The sequence below is a fragment of the Mustela putorius genome, unplaced genomic scaffold, assembly GCF_011764305.1.
Source record: "Mustela putorius furo isolate JIRA1106 unplaced genomic scaffold, ASM1176430v1.1 tig00003845_pilon_pilon_pilon, whole genome shotgun sequence".
NCBI classification, from domain to species: Eukaryota; Metazoa; Chordata; class Mammalia; order Carnivora; family Mustelidae; genus Mustela; species Mustela putorius.
The window spans coordinates 3,908,844-3,927,934 of NW_025421998.1; the positions used below are offsets into that span (position 1 = coordinate 3,908,844).

General features: G+C 41.8%; 1 long non-coding RNA gene across 1 annotated transcript; it reads left to right on the forward strand.

The window, feature by feature from the left end:
• The first annotated feature begins 440 nt into the window (after positions 1 to 440).
• Positions 441 to 12,640, forward strand: LOC101681279. Its single transcript, XR_001180381.2, has 3 exons — positions 441 to 501; positions 7,890 to 7,937; positions 12,365 to 12,640. It is a non-coding gene; the product is annotated as an uncharacterized LOC101681279 (long non-coding RNA).
• The last annotated feature ends 6,451 nt before the right edge of the window (positions 12,641 to 19,091 follow it).

Here is a 19,091-nt window from a genome sequence, read left to right on the forward strand (position 1 = left end):
GGTGGCTGTATTTGAGACCAAGATTTGCTGTAAGTTGATTACCATCTATGGCTCTGAAAAATTAAGTGGAAACAGCTGTTCTAAGGTCAAGATGAATTTAGTTGACACTTAGGACAGATCCCTGAAATCCGCACACAACACAGGGCCAGAGTCTCCTTGTTTAGGGCTGCTGTTAAGGAGTACTTCTGCCAAGCCTGCAACAGACATTAATCACATCCTGGTTGCTGGGTTCTCAAGTGAGGGAGAAAAGCACAGATAACATGCAGTGGTGTGCAGAACTGTACAATTTTGGGTATAGAACACAATACAGTGGGAAAGACCTGTGTTTCCTGGATTCGAATTCTCTTCATTGCTTCATAGGGAAGAGTCCATTGTCTTGGAACTCTTAGCAATCTTTTTCATTCCAAAATGGCTGTCATCTGGAATTTGATGGCATTCCTGCCTTTTGATGGCATTCCTGCCCAGATACCATCCCATGCTTACAGAATTACATCTCCCTGGGTGGGTCCAGACATCTCTATTTATTAGCACAGGTCATCCTGATGCACAGCCTAGGTTTGGAGGTGTACTGGGATGTCTTACTTATCTCAGTAAGATTCTGTTGAGGATGAAGCCAATGGTCATGGACACAAGGAGCCAGCTCTGTGTTGGGAGTTCGGGTTTTCTAACTGAAGACTCATCGTATGGATTCTCAAAGACTCTTGCCCATGAAACTGACTCAGTCTGTGAAGAAAGAGGCTGGGGTCAAACAGGTTTGCCTAAGTGGTCCCGGGCCAGAAACCCCTGAACAGAATGGGGCTCAAGAACCACCTCCATGGCAGATGGGCGTTGGATTACTGGTGGGGAGGGGGGTGGGGAGGTGGCTGATGGGCTGTATCGGATGGGGAGAGTCTTGAATACATCATTCTGTTCAAGTATCCAACTTCAGATATTTATTGATCACTTAATATATGTATGGCTGTGTACCTCAGGGAATGCTGCAAAGATGATAATTCAACAAGACTTTCCTTTGTATTATGCATGCAGGGGAAAAGGACCATTAGGAGTGAAAGTCAGAAACACAGGGAGCGTATTAGGATGGGCCTTTTAGACACCACCTGGCGCTTGGCAAGGCTGACTGAACTGAGATTCTCACCACAATAGTGCTGTCTGCTTGTCTGCCCTAATTTTGGACTTCAATGCTGATGGCTAGCTTTGGGCTAGTACAAGTGCATGGAAGTAGCCTGTGTGTGTGTATGGATGAGTATAAGTAGGGCTTCTTCTGTAATTACTACATTCTATGATATAGAAAACTGTTATTTATCAATCTTAGATAAAATTATATGTAAACACACTCTCAAATTTCCCCTTCTAATCAGACTGCCTTCCCCAAATACACTCTAGGTTAGGAAATCTAGATCATGACACGTCTGGGACTGTTCCCTGCACCTGGTTGTCTTTCTTCGTGGTCTTCTTCTCTCCTTGCAGACCCTGACTTAAAATTGCTAGCCTTCCCTCTGTAGAATAAAAATCTGAGTTCACCTCATGTTGGTGACCACTGACCTTGCCGAAAGATATTCACAGTGGCTCTGGTCTGGTTGAACATCGCTGTACCTGTCATTCCTTGTTGTACTGTTCTAGTGAGGACACTTCAGTTAGACCCTCTGAAATTGACTATTGGCCTGGTCTCTTTCTCCCTCTTGGACACTAAACTCTGCCTGCTGGGCTGGACTTCCTCCAAGCATCAGCAGCTGGGTCAAGCTGCCTACCACCTGTCTCACCCCAGGAGGGAAGGCCTGGTTTTAAGGTCCCAGCCCCTCCTCGGTCTCACTGTCTTCAGGCTCCGTAGTCCACTCAATTAACTGAGTCATGCCTGGCTGTTTTCCAAGATATAACCCAGATGGAGGGAGAAGTTGTATTTTGGTTTTAGGAGGATAGCTCTGTAAGGATCCTTGGAATGATCTAGCCACTTTCCAAGAACATTATCTGACACCTCGAAAGAACTACTCATAAATTAATTCATACATGTTATTGCCATCACACCCTCCCCCAGTCTTGATGACATGACAGTCATCAGTGTTCCCATCTCGTAGGTAGGGAAATGATCTCAAGTTTTCCACCACTAATCACTGCCTGAAGTTTATTGTTTTGCATTTCAGTTCTCAGATTAATCCATGCAAAGAAGTAGTCATGTTTACTAGCAGGAGACACCCATGTGAAGATCTTTTTCCAACCCTGGGCATATATTGTGTAATTAATAACAAACTCTTTGGGTATGCACAGTTCTTTTCATTCCAAAGATTCCCAAAGCACTTTTACAAGCTTAACTTGGGCTAAATATCCCTATTACCTCATCCAGCTCTGAAATGTAGCAACCTCTGGGGGAAATTGTGGCAGCTGCTTAACAATGCACAGACATACTGTACTGCAGCATGAACACAGGAGACTGCTGGGTTCACAGCTCTCTTTTATTTTGTATGGCAAGAGATGCAGATCAGGAGAAGGGAATCAGGAAATTGCCTGGGAGCACTACCACAGTCTGCATGAAAATGCTCTTCATAGAGTCTTAGAGGAACAAAGCACATTCACCCAAGGCATTCATCACAGCCAAGCAACACTCCTGAAGCTAGTAGGTCAGGGAGGGAAAGGATTAGGCAAAAAGATGCTTCTGGAAGGTAGCCTGGAAGGGTAGCACTTTGTAAAATTTCCTGGTTGTTGAGAATTTGAACTCATACAAGTGCTTTATGTGTTGCAGGCGGTGGATAGTGGCGTGGATAGTTTCCATGTTCCTCTCTAGACTCTTTCCACACCTCTGTACTCTGCTCTGTTCTCTGAGAGACTGTCCTTTATGGAATGACTCAGTGGGGTCAGCCCAGTCCTCTAGTTTCTGGACTCAGCCAGTGGTTGGAAGCAATGATGCTGGGTATTCATTTCATTGCATTGGGGTATGGTATTCTTCCACCCAAGTCTGCCAGTGTTGTCAGATGGCCCTCTCTTCCAGCTACAGCTGCTCTTTCTGCATTACATAGCCATTCCCTCTCCTTGTCCCTTAAATCTACAATGATGAGAGCTCCTTGATGCTGCTACTCCCAGGGGCATTACTCTCCCTCATTAATTTTCCTGACAGCTTCCCCCTCTCAAGTCACCTTTTCTAAAGAATCCATTTATATATTTGCCTCCTTAAATACCCTATTTGAGTGGGCCACCTGACAATTTATGATGATAGGAGAAAGCACAATGAAGCATAAATATTTATAATAATAATTAATTTTAATGAGTATCTACTTTGGGCCAGATAAGGTTTACATGCTTTACATGTAGAGTCTCGTTTAGTTTACTCTTCATGCAACATATATTTTGGCTATATCTGCATATCATGTATAATTCTAGGCTTTGGGCACTAGTGTTCAAAGCAGAAGAAGGCTTTGAACTTATGAAGCTTAAATTATACTGGAGGGGCTCAGAAGGTATGAATTCGTATTCCAAGTTTTATGGAAAAAAGCTGGGGATAAGAGAGTGAGAGAAGGGCCATAATTTCATGGGTGGTCAAGGGAGGCTTCTGTACAATGGTGTCATGAGAGCAGAACTGAAAGAAATGAGCCCTGTGGGGATCTAGGGAAAGGTCAGTGTAATTACTGTTTCTGTTTGATGGTTTTTTTAAAAATGAGGCTCTGAAGAGTTAAATGACTCGCTGAAGGTCATATAGCTAAAAACTGAGAAAGCCAGAACTATCTCATCAGAAAGCCAAGCACAGATATCCCTAACTACCTCATTCAGAAGAATGGTAGATCTCAATAGATGTTTCAGGATGGACTAAATGAATGAAACTCAAAGTCTGTGCCATAAATCATAGCTAATAATTACCAATTTTATGTTCATTGATAATCTGTATAACATCTTCCTGGGAACAAAGAACAGGATTTTTTTAGTTTTAGGAATCCCTGATATTCAAACTCAACATTAGAAAACCAAGTGATATAATTCAAAATATGAAAGGCTAAAGAGAAAAATCATATGATGATCACAGTAAATGTACAAAACGCACTTAACAGAATTTAAGATCCCTTTATGATAAGACCCTCAGAAAATTTGGAATAAACAGGGACTTCCTTAACATGATGAAAGGCATATAGGGGAAACTTATAGTTGGTATATCTAATTATTGTATCTTAATGAAAGATTGAATGCTTTCATCCTTTCAAACACTTTTCTCTTTGTAAGCAAAGAAAGTCAGTCTCTGCTCTTAAAACTCCTATTCAACATTTTTAGTGGAGTTGTTAGCCAATGCAATAAGGGAAGATAAAGGGGAGAAAAGGCATACAGATGGAAATAAATAAATACATCTATTTTTATCTGCAGATCAATCATGTTCTATGTAGATGCAATGGACTGTATGTTTGTGATCCCCACAAAGTTTCATATATTGAAACTCTAATCTCAGTGTGATGGTGTTTAGAGGTGAGACCCTTGGAAAGTAGTTGAATCATATAGATGGAAATGGCATGAATGGAATTTTAAAAAGGCCAGAAAGTTAGCTATCTCTCTTTTTTCCACATAGTCCACAATCCCAGAAAAGGGCTCTCTCTAGAACCTGACAATGCTGATATTCTTATCTTGGACTTAGCAGCCTCCAGAAATATAAGAAATAGATTATTGTTGTTTACCAGCCACCTGATCTATAGCACTTTGTTACAGCAGCTCCATCCCAAAGAACTAAAGGATTAAACAGTGCCAATTAAGGCCACAGAAAGTTTCAAAATATCTACGAAAAAAGCTCCTATAACTAACAGACAAATTTAACAAGGTCATGGGATACAAAGTCACTATTTAAAAAAGTTAAAAATTAAAATTAAATAATTTGAAGTACCATTTTATAACAACAAAATATGAAATACTTAATCTAATATTAATGTACTTACTGTACTTAATATAAAATACTTAATACTAAAAATACCTTACACTTAGTACAGAATATGTGCCAGATATGAATGCTAAAATTGATTCATGAGTGATATCAAAGTGGGGCTTATCATGATCATGGATTGTAAATCTCTATATTAAGATGTTGATTCATGCCAAATTGATCAATGTAATCCCAATCAACCATGTTTTTGGTAGGGATTGGTAAACTGATTCCACATCTAAAAGAAAAGGACCTAAAATGGCTGAAATAATACTGAGAGAGAACAAATTTGAACAGTTCATACTAGCTGGTTTCAAGATTTCATATGAAATCACAATAATCAAGACAGCATGATATTGATGAAATAATAGACAAATAGATAGATGGAATAGAACACTAATACCAAGCAGAGATATGCATATCTACAGTCCATTGATTTTTGACCATGATTCCAAGGTAACTAAATGGAGAAGGAATAATCTTTCCAACAAATGCCTCTAGAACACTGGGTATGTACGTGGTATCATTTACTAATATCCCATACCATACAAAATTATGAAAAGTTAAATATAAAAATGATTGGTTTTATATTCAGGGATTAAAGTAACAGTGGATTGGTTTGTAAAAAATAAAATCTCTGAAGAATGGAGGCATAGCAATTATCAAGAGAAACCATTTTCTCCAGGGCTAAGTTCTAGACATTGTTAGGGAATGGCTGTGGGTCCTTGGATGGCAAAGAATCTCTGTGGTTCTGGGGTGGTGGAACATGCTGGAAAGCTGCCCTGTACAACTTGTTCATAGCATGGTGTCTCCCCAAAGGCACTGGGCTACCCAACTGCCCTTGGGCACGATCAAGGAATGTCACTGGTTGCTTGATGCTCTGACTGCAGTTCCCTGCAGGAGGTAGCCCTGGAGTAGCTATGTGTACTCCAAGAGGCTGTGGCATGAGCACTATAAAATCAGAAGGTAAAATCCCTTTTCTCCTGCAGGTTCTCTAGTAACATCTCTTGACAGGGCCTCAATGGAAGTAGGCAAAGGAAAAATATTTAATGGGCCTGGATCCATTTTCATAGAGCAGGCAAAGAGAATTAATTTGGAGCTGGGAGATAATAGACTGGGAAAGGCACAGACCTAAAATTTTTAGCACTCCCAAAAGAAAATATCGAAGAAATTTGTGTGACTTTGAGGTAAACAAATATGTCTTAGGACACAGAAAACATGAATCATAAAAGAAAAATTGATAAATTGAATATCATTAAAATTAAAAACATTTGCTTTTTGAAAGACACTGTCAAGAAAATAAAAAGCCAGGGGCACGTTGGTAACTCAATAGGTTAAGTGTCAGCCTTTGGCTCAGGTCATGATCCCAGCCTGGGATTGAGCCCTACATCGGGCTCTCTACTCAATGCAGAGCCTGCTTTTTCCTCTGCCCTTTCCCACTTGTGTTCTCTCTGTCTCTTTCAAATAAATAATTAAAATCTTTAAAAAAAAAAAAAAGAAAGAAAAGAAAATGAAAAGCCAAGCTACATACTGGCAGAGATTATTAGCAAAACATGTAACTAAAAAAGGGCTTGTTTATAGCATATATAATTTTCATACACTGTTTGCTAGAAATCAACCAACCCAATAAAAAATGAACAAAAGATCTGAATAGTCACTTCACAAGAAAAGATCTGCAGACAGCAAATAAACAGATGAATGATGTTCAATGTCATTAGTTTTAGGTAAAGACAAATTACAATCAAAACGATACTACATACAATTTGGAATGCTTAAAATTGGAATAAATTGACAGTACCAAGTGCTGGATGGGGATGGAGACCAACTAGAACTCTCATTCATTGCTGGAGGCAATAAAAAATACTATGGCCACTTTGGAAAAAGTTCGGAAGTTTCTTGTAAAGTTCAATACTTTCTTGATTTCTTGACCCAGTAATCTTACTCCTAGGTATTTTTCCAAGAGAAATAAAAATATATGTCCAAATGACATTTCTATGTAAATATTTATAGCAGTTTTATTCATAACTGACCCAACCTGTAAGCGACTCTAATATCCATCAACAGGTGAATGCATAAACAAGGTGTGCTAAATCCATACCATGGATTACTACTCAACAATAACAAGGAATTAATTACCAATAAGTGCATTACTAATGGACCTGAAAAGCATTACGTTGCATGAAAAAAAGCTCGACAAAAACTTCTACATAAATATGGTTCCATTTATATGACCTCCTCAGGAGACAAAAAATTATGGACACAGAAATCAGATCAGTGAATGCTAGGGGTGTGGGATGGGGAAACTGACTACAAAGCACCACAAGGAATCTTTTGGCGTGATAGAGAAATACTATATCTTGATTAGAGTGGTGTATACATTTGTTAAAACTCATGGACCTAAACTGAACAAAAAGGGGAAAATTTACTCTATATGAACTATTCCTCAATAAATGGAACTTTAAAAAGTTCAGATTTTTAAAAAATTTATATACAATTGAAATGCACAGATCTCCAGTGTAGCTACTGAAGATCGCATTTCGTTAGTATATCCCAGTTTTTTGCTATTATAAATAGAGCTCTGTGAAAACTCAGATACATGGTCCTTCCTGGATATACACCCTCAATTTTTTTAAGTTGGAATCCACTCAATTCTTAAGCTAGAAATTGCTGGGTTACAGTTTATGTATATGTTTGGTGAAAACTGCCAAAAACTTTTCTAAAGTGGTTGTAAAGCTTTATGATCCCACCACTACATATGAGAATTCCAATTGCTCTACTTTCTCTCCAAAGTTGGTAAAAAAAAAAGAAGAATTGAAAAATTTCACCATTCTGATGGCTCTAAAGTGGATCTCATTTTGGTTTTGTGTTTTCCTGATAAGAAGTGATGTTGGGCACCTTTTCACACATTTCCTGACCATTATGATATATTATTCTATGAAATGCCTTTTCAAGTCTTTTGAACATTAAAACAAATGAATTGTTTTTCTTTTTTTCTTATTGATTTTAGGAGTTATTAATATATTCAAGATGAGGGTCCCTATCAGAGATATGAACTGTAAGTATTCTCTCAGGAGAAATTTTGACTAATTATAGTTACAGATAAGAATATGCTGAAAAACACAGTAAGTGCCTAAAGCATATTGATCTTTTAAAACACAAGAGCTAATGTAGGAGGAGGTAAAGACTTTGGCTGTCCCTTGCTGTCCCTTAGCTTGGTATACTGGAAGTCAGCCAGATGTTTCCCAGACCCATTCTCTATGTTCCTCCTTACAGAAAAATGACATTCCCCAGCCTCCCTTTCAGTTAGCTGGGGCCATATGACCAAGTTCTAACTAAAGGAGTGTGGTTGGAAACCATAAAAGATTTTTAAAATCTTTTCCCCCAGTCCCCTGACTGAGGAAAGAGAGACCCCAGACTCTAGAGAATGGTAGAATTACAAGATGGAGGGGGCTTGGCTCCCTGAATGACTGCATGGAGCAGAACTTCCCTCCTACTCCCTTCCCAACTTACTTGCCAAATGGACTTGATGTGAGTGAATGACAACCTTCTCATGTGTTAATCTGATTTTTTGTGGGTTTTTTTGTGTTTATCTCTTGTAGAAACTGGTATCACTCTAATTAACATACTTGGTATTTAAAACTGTACTTCTGTAATATCAGTACTTTTCCTTACTGTGAAATTCTGCTTTCTGAAGCAACGGGAGTCATTCCTTCACTCCCAAGTCATGGCTACCATCAACATCTCTTTGTCTACAATTATCCCGAGATCATACTTTTCATCAATGGAATCATTTGGGGGAGGAGCAAAGCAAATAAAGAAATAGAAGATGACTGAATCTGCTGACACTTCCTTAGTATAGCCGCCACCCCCATCTACCAATCAGTGGAGCTTCAGGAGGCTGAAGGGATGGAACCCATCTCTATTTAGTTCTGTTTTGCTCCTGAAAATGGACATATTTGTCTTTCTCTGACTGATTTATTCTGCTTAGCATAATACACTCGAGCTCCATCCATGCTATCACAAATGGCAAGATTTCGTTATTTTTGATGGCCAAGTAATATTTTATTATGTGTATCTACCATATCTTCTTTATCAATTCATCAGTCAATGGACATTTGGGCTCTTCCCATAATTTGGCTATTGTTGATATTGCTGCTATAAACATTGGGGTGCATTTGCCCCCTTAAATCAGTATTTCTGTATCCTAAATACAATGGTTTTTAAAAAGCCACCCTGCTTTATCACCGCAGCTGTCACAAGATGCTCATCTACAATTTTATAAGAGAAGGGTCCTGAATCCTCCAAAGTTCTCTCTGACCAAACCGAAAAAAAAAAAAAAAAACCAAAACACCAAAAATACTTCTCTTGAGGGAAATCAAAGCCTGGAGACACCATCCTAGGATTCATTCATCCTAAGATTTACTCATTCCTAAGAATGAAACAAATGTCAGTGCCGTGTAAAGGAGACTATGTTTGGAATGGATCCTGTAGAACCAGGCCTGAGGCTCTCATCTATATGATAAATATTGCTGTATGGCAAGCACTTCAGTATTTTTAAGTCTAAAACAATGACAGTGTATTCTTTCTTAAGGTCCTGTGAATTTGGTCAGGCTCAGTGAGATGGTTTCTCTGCTCCTCGTTGGTATCTGCTGGGCCCACTCCTGTGGGTTCATCCAGCTGATAGTTAGGCTGGCCTGGAAGGTTCTGAAAGGCCTGGGTGCTAACTGTGTACTGAATTACCTCAGTTCTTCTTCATGTGGCCCCACTCTCACAACAGGAGAGCCAGAACTTCTCTATAGAATGGTGAATTCCAAGAGGGAACGTTCTGGAAGGACAAGACCCAGTGGACAAGTGCTTATCAAACCCCTGCTTGCCTCACTCTTGATAATGTCCATTGACCAAAGCAAGTAACATCATCAAACTCAGAATCAGTGTGGGAAGGGATCACTCAGAGGAGAGAGGGCTGGAAGGTATGATCAATGGTGAACCAGTGTCACAGTCTACCACTTACTGCTGTGTGGCAGAGCAATAGACTCATCCAGAGAACTGGACAAAAATGCCCTTGATGGTGGGGATTCATAGCTGAATGTCTGTACATAGGAACAGATGAAGAAGCAGAATCCAAAGAATAAGTGTGAAGGTTGAAAGGATGTCCACTGTCACCTTCCATTGTGTCCATCTATGGTCATTTTGTGCCATCCAATGCTACAACTCCCAGAAAGGCAGGGTCTGATTTAAAATGTTCCGGTGTACTTCCTGGTGTTTCATCAGTTTGGGAACACAGGAGCCCACTGTGGGTGAGTGACAAAACTGTGGAGGTCAAACCAATAGGATGCATTGCTTTGTCATAGCAATATTCAGGACAGCATCCAGCTTGGTCAGTGCACAAATTGTTGGTGCCAGGCTATCTGTCAGCAGCCTGGATGAACCTTGTTAACCAGGGAAATGGGGGGCTTCTTGGCAAGGCCTGAATGTTTGGGGTGGAGCGTCATTCCTTGTTCATTTTAAAAATCTCATCCCAACTTCACTTCCCTGGGAAGCCCTCTAGGCTCAGTTATTTTAAATTCATGTCAGAATTCCCTCCTCCTTTATTCTGACATGCTTTGCTCTTCCTGATTTAAAGTCTGCATTCCTGCTGGCCTCTCAGCTCTGGGCATAGAGGAATCGTCTATCTTGTTCAACACCATATCTTCAGTACCAGTACAGTAGGTGTGGAAACTTGAAAACGCATTCCCTTCTTCCCTTCTTCCACCATTCTCTCCTCTCCCTTTTCCCAGAATCATCTACATTTGAAACTGCTGATGAAGAAGCAGGCCAATGACCTTGGGTATCTGACCATGGCCTCTGTTGATCACTGTTATAAGGCGCAATGGCCACAGGAAGTGGTGCTCAGTGGGAATGAAGTAACCATTGCCCTTTGACATAGTCATGTAACTCTCGTGTCAGTGGGGATGTAGCATCCTTGGGGAGGTAGATGACAGTATCTCAAACCCCCCATTCTCTGTGGAATGGGACATTGAGCCAAGTTTCGAATCTCAGTGGGGATTCTTGAAAGTCAGATATTTCCCCAGGTCATCTCAGACTGATTTTCTGCTTCCAACGAATCCTGGATCTTTCTCTCATCTTGCATATTTCAGCTGTCCCCATCCCATCATCCTAGATCTACCCAGAGAGATTCAGGTCCTTTATTTCCTCTATATAGCCCTCATCCCAGGCCATTTACAGTCCTTAATAAAGATTGATGGTATAAGCATGCGGGTTATATCATAGAGTAACACAGCAGGTAATTTAGACTGTCAGACTTCACTCGTTTTAGAGCCTTCTGGTACCCCTTCTCCTGGGGCCCCAACCCTATTGGGGACTGTGCACTGACCAGTGTCCTGTTAGTTCCAGCCTCAACTTCTTTTTGGGTTTCATCACTCCCCCTCTGCCTCCTCCTTTCCACCCTTCTACTCCAAACCCCCCTTTCGAAACAATTTACTTTTATTTTTAAGGAAGTTTCCAACTTTTTTGAGTTACATGAAATGCACAAAACTGCACATATTTAAGTGTATAACTTTATATAACTTTTGACAGACATGCACCCCCTGCAACCACCACCTCTCAAACAACATTTCCATCACCCCCTAAACATTCCTTGTGGCCTTTTCCATCCATTCCTTTCTCCACCCCATTCCCAAACAACTGCCGATCTGCTCTCTCTCTCTCTAAGTTAGCCCGTGTTTCTAGATTTTATGTAAATAGAATCTTATAATATGTTCTCTCTTTTTTGGCTTGGCTCTTTCACTCAGTGTAATAATTTTGAGATTTATCCACATCGTTGTGTCCAATGATAGCTATTTGTCTTTATAGCCTACATTTCATTGTATCACACTCCACAATTTATCCACTTAGGCACTGATGGATTTGGGTTGCTCTGGTTTGAGCTATTACAAATTAAGCTCCTGTGAACAGTCATGTGCAAGTCTTTGGGTTTCATGCTTTCATTTCCACGTGTAAGTACCTATCAGAACCATCTCATACTTTGGCCAGCCATGGAGGAGAGTTTCAGTTGCTCCTCCTCTTAGGCCAACAGTTGCTATGGTCAGTCAATTTCCAGGTGAGACATCTTAGTGTGTGTGTGTGTGTGTGTGTGTGTGTGTGTGTTAGTTAAGCACAACAGTTTAGCTGCCTCTTGGCTTCATTCCTTCAGAAGCCGAGCATATGCTTAGGTTTACAGGGAATAATGCCAGGTTATATGTGTTGGCCCAGGGATGTTCTTAATTGTATCTGCTCTTCTCCTCCCCTGCAGTGTCCTGGTTTGCATAATAAGGTACCTGATTCCTCTACCTCTAGCCCAACTGGCGGTGGACCCAGGCTATACTTCCACATTGACAGAGGCCCATCAAGGTGTTGTGTTAGCAAAGACTTTTCTATAAAAGGAATTTTCCTGCTTTTCTAAAACACTTCTTTTTTTTTTTCCTTACCATGCTGGGATTACAGGAAGAAAGGACATACATTCCTAACCTGGTGCCCCCTGGGGCATCCTTGTATAGGGGAGAAGAGCTTACCAGAGAGAAGAGGAGGCCAGCCCAGAGGAAGGAGGGTGAGCATGGAGGGAGTCCAATCATGTGGGCATGACATCATTTGAGCCCCTGGATCTCTGTACCTCCTATTCAGTATTGCTGTGCCCTGAAAACTGCTCCAAAAACTAAGGTCTATTAAAGCAAACTTTAAAATTTTCCATTATTTTTAATATACACAATTTTTATTTCCCTTTTGACCCAGAAGTTGTTTTAGAAGGTCATTATAAAATTTCTAATTGGAAGAATTCTTTATTTAAATCTTTACCATTATCTGTAATTTTGTTTTACTGATGACAGACAACATGTTTTTCCAAATATATCGAGATTTAATATGTGGCTTAAAATTAAATAGTTTTCTAAAAATTTCTCATGGACGCTAGAAATAAAGTGATAATTGCTGTTTAAAAGGTAAAAAAATTAGGGGCACCTGGGTGGCTCTGTGAGTTAAGCCTCTGCCTTCGGCTCAGGTCATGATCTTGGGGTCCTGGGATCAAGCTCCGCATCAGGCTCTCTACTCAGCGAGGAGCCTGCTTCCCTCTATCTCTCTGCCTGCCTCTCTGCCTACTTGTGATCTCTGTCTGACAAATAAATAAAATCTTTAAAAAAATTTTTTTAAAGGTAAAAAATTAAAAACTTGGGGCGCCTGGGTGGCTCAGTGGGTTAAGCCGCTGCCTTGGGCTCGGGTCATGATCTCAGAGTCCTGGGATCGAGCCCCGCATCGGGCTCTCTGCTCAGCGGGGGGGCCTGCTTCCTCCTCTCTCTCTGCCTGCCTCTCTGCCTGCTTGTGATCTCTGTCTGTCAAATAAATAAATAAAATCTTAAAAAAAAAATTAAAAACTTATCTTTTAAATAATTGTAATTCATTGCATTAATAAGATTTCTTGAAATCTTTTGAAACATTTGTTTACTTGCTTAACAAAGGCTCAATGAAACTTTTATTTCTTCTAGTATCCTGGTTTTGTCATATTTTCTATCTCTATTTTTAATTTAAATTTCCAGACAGATAATAGTTTGCCACATAAATTTTTATGTGGCAATTTAAAATGATGGCTGTCTCATTTCTACCTGTAACATGAATGATTTCGACCTTAAACTTTTCTATTGCTGTTTGTATTTGTCTGGCATTTGCTTAACTTTTGCCTTTGGATTATTTTATTTACTTGTAGGATATGAATGATTTTGGCTTTTTAAAAATTAACATATAATGTATTATTTGCTTCAGAGGTACAGGTCTGTGAATCATCAGTCTTAGACAGTTCGCGGCACTCACTGTAGCACATACATACCCTAAGATTCTGATGCTGAAATTATTCCACCGTTATCTAGGAAAGCCTCTTCAAATGCCCTGTGTCCTTTGACACAATTTCAAGATGATCCAGCTTACGTCGTACATTTCCACATACAGGAATCAGATCTGGAATTGGGAATTTATTTAAGAATGCCTGATTTCCTTACATGGGAAAAAGTATTTAGAGAAAACAATCAAGACACATCATAATTTTATGACTTCAGATAACTGACCTGCTGCCTGGTGAACTTGCTTTGGTTAGAAATTATGCCTTCCCTAAGATTGCCTATTGAGACACAAATAAATGCCTGGGCTTTATGGAAACAGACTGTGAAAGGCTCGTCCATCGATTTCTCAGGTGTCCAGATTGATTGGATAATTATCTGTTTGTATTGGAGGGAGGAGACAAATTTAGGGACCCCTTCTCCTCTGCCATCTTAAGTCCTCTGACTATGAAAGTCTCTTGACATTTTTGTGGCAGTGTTCTAGATAAATAGGTAAAACATTGGAACATTGACAATAGAAAATACAAACCAGTGTACAGCTCTATTAAAGATTGTGACCTGCCTGTCTTGGGTAGAAACAAAAAGAAGAAACAAACATAGCTGCCACGGAGCCAGCAGGGCCTGCATGGGAGGGATGTGTTTACTCCCCATGCACCATGCTTGAATTCTGTAGACTTATGCACGATGACGTGCAGGTCTTTGACCAGGAGACTACGTCTTATTTGTCATTATTCATTTATCAGGCACCTATCATGTGATAAATACTTTATTACTAAATAAATTGAGAGATGCTACTAAAGATCCAGTTTTTGGTGGGGGCAGGGAGAAGACCAAAGTAACTTATGGGAAATGCATAGTTTGCTCTGTATGTTTTTTTTAAATCCCATCCTCTTCGTAGTTTCATGTAGTTAAAACGTGCCTCTTCAAAAAATATTTCCATGTGTGATTTAGGAAAAAAAAATTCAAAAACAAAGCCTAAGCTCAAGTCATATTTAGTTGCCAGATTAAATATGAAAATCATTAAAAGACAAATTATTTGAGACAATGATGACTCCTCAGGAAATTCGTAACAAATGAAAAGAATAGTAGGGAAAGTACTTTTAATGTATTCTCTTAAAAAAAAAAAAATTCTCCAAGCCTTTGTTCTTAAGGAAGCAAACTGCTGGTTCACTTCCCTGAAGCTACTGATAAAACCATACGAGAACATCAGAGAAAAAAACGAATCCAAGATAGGTGCCATCCCCAAGGGAACAGAATGCTTCTTTGTTTTACATTTCCATTGGAAATCTGGAGATTTTGCATGCAAACATCTTATTTCATGGCGCTGCTTCTCAAATTGAGAGATTAAATCTAGCTCCGCATAAAGGGTTTTCAATAAAGTGGGGTTGCACAGTTTTCTGTTTATGGAAAATTGATGCCTCGTCTGATATGGTTTCAATTGCTAACTTTGGTTTTGCAAAAGCTGGAAGGAATTTCAACCAACCATTATCTAATCAAGAAAATATTTCCTACCTATCTTGTCTTCAACATAACTTGCTGCCAAATGTAGTTTTCACTATTGTAAATCACTATGCATTTCAACGAGCAAAATGGACTCTCTGGTTTTGTTAGAAGAGGTACAAATTATTGAAACCATCCATCATTATCAGTGGGATACCCCCCCATTTTGAGCACATTGCAGAGTGATTATGACATAATTTAATGTTATGTTGGTTATACGACTTCAAGTAGAATTTTCACAATCTTGAAATACAGTTACATATTATCATAATTCCCCTGGACCTCTTGTTGCCACCTCACTCTGGCTGCACAATCAAGCCTGCACTTGGGGTGTTGATTTCCCTATAAAATTCACGGTGACTTATAATACCAAAATTCCACCTGGTCTAACATAAGGAAGAAGGAAACTAAGTGTGAGTTGTGCAGCTTTTGGGGGGGGTGCTTTTCACAGAAAAAGAAAGTTACCTCAATCTATCCAACAACAAGTTCCCTACGTGCCCAGGGTTTGGGAAAGCATGCCATGTTTATCAGGTGGCTTCTGTCCCCAGAAATGTGGGTACCCCATCTTCCGGTTTCCTGAGGACCCCAGTGTGCATCCAGGAAAGAGGGGCTGGCTGAGGAAGACGGTGGCGATGGACCCTGGAGTCCCCCTGGAATGCGGGTTTGGGGAGCCAAGGCGGATTCTGGAGCTGCCTGGCTCTGGGCCCTGCTTCCGCCCTTCATCAACCTGGGACTAACGTCTACCAGTATTTGTGCCTGCGCTTCCGTCCGGTGGGAAATGGTTTCAAACCAGAGTTTGAGATGAGTAACAGATGGACAGGTTTGGCTCATGTGACAAGTACTATCTACACGACAGCTCTCTGGATTTATTACTGAAGCTTCCTTGAGGACCAGGACTTGCCACCTGCATTGTTCCCTCCTTCCTTCAACACACTCATGTGTGCGTTTACCATAGAGATATGTAGTGTGTGCTTTTTAGCTTAAGTGAACACAACGCAGTCTCAGGGGGGCGGGGAGGAACTATTTATTTTATTTTTATTTTATTTTTTAAAAGATTTTATTTATTTATTTGACAGAGACACAGTGAGAGAGGCAACACAGGCAAGGGGAGCAGGAGAAGGAGAAACAGGCCTCCTGCTGAGCAGGGAGCCTGATGCAGGGCTTGATCCCAGGACCCTGAGATCATGACCTGAACGGAAGGCAGAGGCTTAACCAGCTGAGCCACCCAGGTGCCCCCATAGAGCCAGTTCTAAGGAGGGATCTGAACCAGGAAAGACAGCATGGCTGCTGCAGAGAGAGCAGAGGTCATGCTTGAGAAAACCCCAGCCCCGGTGTTGGTGGACCCTCCCTCTGAGGGCCCTGAGGACTTAGTCTGGTTTAGGGGTTCTTTATGACTAGAGGTTGTTCTTATCCCTCTACGCCAGGGCTCAAAGTCAGAGCAGCAGGGTGAGGCAAAGAGAGGCTTTGACCTTGGATTCCTCCCCCGCTGTGGGCCAGCCATGGAGCCAGTGTGGTGGGAACAAAGTGATTCTTGCAAATAAAGGCCGTATCCATTCTAGTAGAAACCCTACTAGGGTAGGAGTAGGAGTGGTGAGAACTGAAGGACCCCCTGGGCCTGGGAGAGCCCAAGACAGAGCCCATGTTCAACACCTTAGACGGAAGCCTCAGATACCAGATACACAGTCCCAGGTGGGGGCAGGGCAATGCTATCCAAGGCCCGATGGATGGGTCCCCTGACCCACATATGATGAAATTCCTTCTTCCCTAGGCAAATGGAATCGTAACAACATGGTTTCCAGTAGCGGGTGAATTAAATCTCCAAAGCAACTTTAATTACTGACTCCGTTTTGAGTAGATGGGTCAGTGGTTTTCTATGTGTGGTCCCTGGACCAGCAGCCTTGCCTGAGAACTTGGTAAAAATGCAAATTCTCAGGCCCCATCCCCTGTCCTGGAGGATCAGAAATTCGGGGGATGGGCCCAGGGGGGCCCAGGAGTTGTGTTTTAAGCCCTCCAGCGGATTTTGATGCTGCCGAACTCAGAACACCGGTCTACATGAGGCTGTCAAACATGTCCGCGCGTTTTCAATGTTCCTGCTGCCTGGGTTCCAGTCCTGGGGGGCTGCGGTTTAACCAGCAGGCCTGAGGTCTGGGCTTTGGGAGTTTTTATGCTCACAGGTAATCTAACATGCGGGCTAGTTTGGGAATCACTAGGTCAGACTGAGATTCATTTTTCTCCCGCACAGTGGCAGTGCCTTTTTAAAGGACAAAGGCAATGCTCTCCCCTCCTTAGGACAGACAGGACAGCTTACTTAGAATCTCATGAGTTGTCTTTTTGTTTCCTGCTCCTTCCAGTTTGGTGCTTCTCTTTCCCCTCAAAAGACTGTCCTATCCTGGCTCTGACTTATCCTCACCACGCACGCTTACCTTTGGATATTTCTTGAACCGCACTTGTCCAGCCAAGGCCGTGTTCCAGTGGCTGCTGTGAGCAGAGAGAAGAACTGGCCTGTGGAGGAGGTAGGCTTTCCCAGGCTGCCAGTCATCAGGGAGGGGGCTTCAGAGAGGACACCCCAGTTGGGAAGGAGGATCTCTGCATAGCAGACAGGCTTCTCCCTCTCAAGGCTGAACAGGGATTTAAACCAGCTTAAGACTCAGTGATCTGCCCCGCAGAGCCGAGTGGTGGGCCAGCAAAAATCAGGGACATCTCTAAGGAGTTTTGCAGCTTGAGGGTAGAGGCTGGGCAGTGAGGGTTACTACATACTTTGGACCCTGCCGGGTAGCTCACGGCAGAGGAACTGGACTTAGTCCCATTAAAAAAGAATTTTGGGTTTTCTTTCAGAGGTTGGGCACCTTCCCCACACAGCTCCCTCTGGGACTGCATGGTTCCCAGCCTCAGCATGCCACGCACTCCAAACCCCTCCTCTCCTTCCTTCCTTCACCCCACATTCCATCAGCTTAGGGAGATCTGAAAGGTTGTGTGATCCTCACAGGATCGAATTTGCACATTTCCCAAAATGCATTGCGGCCTGTGGGACACGCACACCCGCTGTGGGAGCAGGGGGAGGGGACGGGTGAGGGGCAGGTGGGGGTCAGAGATACAATGAGAAGACACTTTTTGTTCCCTTTAAAGCACTCCAAATGGGCGGCCATCTACAACAGTGTATCATGAGTAAAGTGACTCCACACACGATGTGGTGGTTCCTCTCAGCAACCACGGAATTCTGTGAATACAGACCCTCGAGAAGCAGCATTGGGTCCCCAGAGGCATTTAGTTCTAGTGCATGAGGCCGTACAGATAAAACAGTTTCCTTGGCGCTGTGTGTGTGTGTGTGTGTGTGTGTGTGTCTGAGAGAGAGAGAGAGATTTGGAGGGACTCTTCAACCCGGCTGCTCTGAAGCCAAAATCCCCTTTGGGAATAGGAATGGTAATGAATGAGGCTGTCCTGTGACATAAACTAAACATATGTCTGCATATGAAACTGGCCTTCGGAGGCGCCTGGGTGGCTCAGTTGGTTAAGGGTCTGCCTTTAGCTCAGGTCATGATCCCAAGGGTCCAGGGATCGAGCCCTGCCTCGGGCTCCCTGCTCAGCCGGGAGCCTACTTCTCCCTCTCTGCTACTCCCTCTGCTTGTGTGCTCTCTTGCTCTCTCTCCCTCTCTCTGTCAAATAAATAAATAAAATCTTTATAAAGGAAAAGAAAAGAGAAAAGAAAAGGATAGGAAAGAAAAGAAAAAAAGAAAAGAAAATGGGAACTGTAGTTCTCAGGCGTAGGGATTGAGCAGTTGTCTGTGGAGCTTGGAGCTGAGACCCTGAAGGCAGGCGGGACATGGAGCTCTGTGATGGGGGAACTGGGGAAG